The sequence below is a fragment of the Mya arenaria genome, chromosome 16 (assembly GCF_026914265.1).
Source record: "Mya arenaria isolate MELC-2E11 chromosome 16, ASM2691426v1".
In the NCBI taxonomy this organism is placed as follows: Eukaryota; Metazoa; Mollusca; class Bivalvia; order Myida; family Myidae; genus Mya; species Mya arenaria.
Genome location: NC_069137.1, coordinates 32,874,276 through 32,878,128, shown reverse-complemented (window position 1 = coordinate 32,878,128; position 3,853 = coordinate 32,874,276).

The window sequence follows — 3,853 nt, the reverse complement described above, 5'->3', positions numbered from 1 at the left end:
TCTTCACAACCGCACACACAATACGCTCGCTAATAGAGCTGATAGAGCAGGTGGGTAGTTTCCAACAAAGTTATTTTTCCCCAACGATTTTTGTTGATAATTCGAGAAGTACTCTGTTGCAACAGTTCTGTTATATTTACGCTGTTGAGACACTTGTTTACTGTGAAAAATATCAACACAGTGATTGCACGTTATTTTAATACTTTAAAATGTTTTCCCGTTCCAGCACATCAAATCAGAATTTATGTCTTTGTACTTTTCTAACCAACTGCAAAATATAGCATCGAAACATATAAATAGATAAATGCTTCTTGAGCACGAGGTTTCATGAACAACAAAAAGACTTAAAGCTCATAAAGTCAAAAGTGTTTTCCTTTATTTTGTAGCATAACCCATTTCCAAATATTTAAACTGATTTCAACAAGATTTACTAATTCCTTTCCCGGAACAAACATGCTTATCGAATTGTCTCGAAATTAAAAAGCTCCCAATTAGTGTTCACTGTACGTTACAAGAATATAACATGAAAGCAGTGAACCAGATATTTATTCAATTGAGAATAGGGTTAATAGAATTACTTGTCGTCCATGTATTCGATTGTTTTTTACACACAAAAAAGATGAAAAATCTCTTCATTTCATAAGAATCATACGCGAAACAGGTTCAAAATTGCAATGTTTTTAAGGGTGGTGAGAAGATGTTAATGTTCAGTGTTATTTATAATCAATGCAAGAAACGTTTTGCCAGACGTAGCAAATATCGGATGCTGTCTTAGAACGATTATTGTTTCATCTGAACACGTTTTAGGTCGACAGATATTACCCATCGCGTAAATAAATGAAATATAGACACTTCCACTGAGCTGTGATGTCATGCAAACTAGTAAAGCAATTCAATTCCAGTTAATTGAAATACTTTATGGAATACATAATACATTATAATTATTAAGCATGCGTCGTTTGAAAGAAAGAAATCGAACGGTAAAAATGAGTTTATCAATCATAGAATACAATAACAAATACGACACATATTTAACTAAACCTTAAAAGAAATATTACATAAGTACCAGCCATTTGTTAATATTAAACAAATTCGCTCAAATAGTTCACCCACTATTGCAGCTTATGTCACATCGTTTCAAGAACGGGAAATAAATAAACCAGTATCTTACACAATCTGCGATATTTTTTTAGATATCAACTTAGTCCCTTTATCATTTTCAGGTAAAGCATGCCACTATATGTGCAATTTCTATATTATTTAATGAACGCGGACCATTGTCTAAAGTTTGAATTTATAAAAATATTAAAAGAGTTTCGTTTAAAAGTATAAATGAATCGTTATATTATTTATTCGTTAAAGATACCCTTTTTATCTTAAATGATCCCAAGTCGTAAAAGCCAACCATTACAAATATTGGCATCGAGTAAATCTAGCAATTATTCATTACTAACAACAAACCATCAAAACCGTCCTTTATAATATCGTATAATCACTTTAAGATATGGACAGAAACTCCCAGTATGAAAACTGTCCCATGGAAGAGTGCGAGCGTTCACTGTAACAGCGAGGACAAAACAGGAAATGTTTATATAGGCGGCACAAGGATCGATTCCCTTGATAGTTATTGTAAAGGCGACGCTCATACTAAACTCATGTGGGTTCCAACGGATACTCACCGCAGCGATGTTCTCTTATATCACCTAAGAACACAGTCAGGGCGACTTCTTGGGTACTTGTGGAATGTAAATTACTACATTTTCTTATCATTTTATTCGTTATTCTTTTCGTATATCCAATTATTATTCAGGCGCAGTTTGGTTCTTACATTTATTTTGATAATACAACTAAGTTCGAAAACACATATAATAGCAAGAAGACAGATAATCACAAAGTACTCATGGTAGTCAATATTTGAAAGTATTGAGATACCAAGAATTAGTTCTACTAGCAATTAAAGTACACATTTACAGAATTTGGAAGTAAGCACAGTGTTTTTTCTAAGTCTTTCTTCTGTATGTCATTAGAGAAATTGATATATGTGTGAAATACCAGAGTAAACATGTTGTCACATTAGATTAATAAGGTTCAACCGTTTGGGAACAGTTTTAGGTTTTAAAATTCTCAAAGGTGTGTTCTGGCACTATTTAAATACATAAAAATAAGACTCTGCTTTGTGTTGTCTAAGTTTTCTTTTCAATAAACTCTTAATAATATTAGTACTTGATTATCAAATTATCGTCCCCCCATGTCTAAAATTTCTACCGCTCTCGTCTCCGAAATTCGTGTGCCCATGGTTTTCCTTTCTTTACCTATCGCGAAAAACTGTGGTCGGCCATGTTACATCTCATGCAGCTGAAATTCGTGCACCCGCTGTCTTTGATACCCCCCCCCCCCCACCCCCCATCGACGAATATCGTGTTGCCGTCTACGTTGTCACTGCTGCCGTCGCCAAAATTCGCACGCCAGTGGTGTTTGTTACTTCTCCAGTAGCCTTATTTAACTTCCCTGAAAGACAAGAATGGGCACAGAAAATAATGCTTTAGTGACAGTAAAAATACTTATTATAAATATTCTGATACATTTCGTTGACTGTACATGCATCAAAAATAAATATCATCTCTGAGGGAAATAGTGAAGGCGTTTTAAGTAAAACTAAAGAGAATTTAACGTATTAAGTATATTTGCAGCATTATTTAAATAAGTTTTTTTTTTCTCATCATCATGCATCAAACAGTTATGGCAAAAGTTGATATATACAATTTATATAATATATAATACACAAAGTAAAGTACACGTATATACAAATTATAAGGCGTATCCAAACAAATTATTACCTCAACCTCAGGGGAAATAGTTATTATGTTTGATCTACGTTAGCCAGTATCGTCCATTCATTCTGCGAGATTTTTGTCTTCGACATAATAAGTCACATCCGCGATATTTTGCGTTCCGACTAAACAATCTCGCGGCGTAAATATATAATTCCCTAGATATTTTTCCGAAAATGACGTTTGAAAATCACGCAGCTTACATTTTATTTTGAACAGGCCGTTGCAGTCAATATAATAACAGCTTAAAATGTTAAAACAAATGTACAGGGCAGACACGTATACCACTATTTGCACAACTCGCTATAACGGTTAAGTTAATAATAATGTTTTCATACCTATAGAAACGGCCCATAATCATCGAGATATGTACTGCAGGGTGTAGATAACACAAGTCAATCGCATCTAACGAAACTTATCGTCGTGCTCCGGTTCGTATCGTGTTGCCTGACCGTGCCCATTGGCTGCATTTATGGCCTGACGCCGCGGAGCCCATTTTCAGTGATAATAAAAAATTAAAAGCATATTTGGAGAAATTTGGTGATGTATGAGTGCAAAGAAAACAATTTAGAATCCTAAAAAAAATTGAAAAATGACACCTAAAATGATTCACAGCCTCGGTTGAAAGAAAGCCAGCCAAGCTCCCTGAACGTAACCTTGTTTCAGCTTGCAAATTGCAACAAATCATTCCGATGGAAGGTCAAGATCGACCAGGTTGCATTAGACGGCTTCAAGTTCTCTCGACTACTGATGTCCAGTTGAATTGTAACAAGGTAGATACGAATATCATTACATATACACCATCTCATACCTTAGTGAATTGGTCTCCATAAGGATTTTGAATAAAACCTACCTTCTCAGGCAATGAAATTGCAAATAGGCAATTATACTTAATCATTAAGAATTTCAACTTTCGTGAGGGTTTAAAGGACCGCCTCCTGCCACTCCTCTGATGCACGTCAGATTTACGTTGACAATGTTTCAGCAAAAACGATTGTATTCTTAGACGGTTAGATAACCTG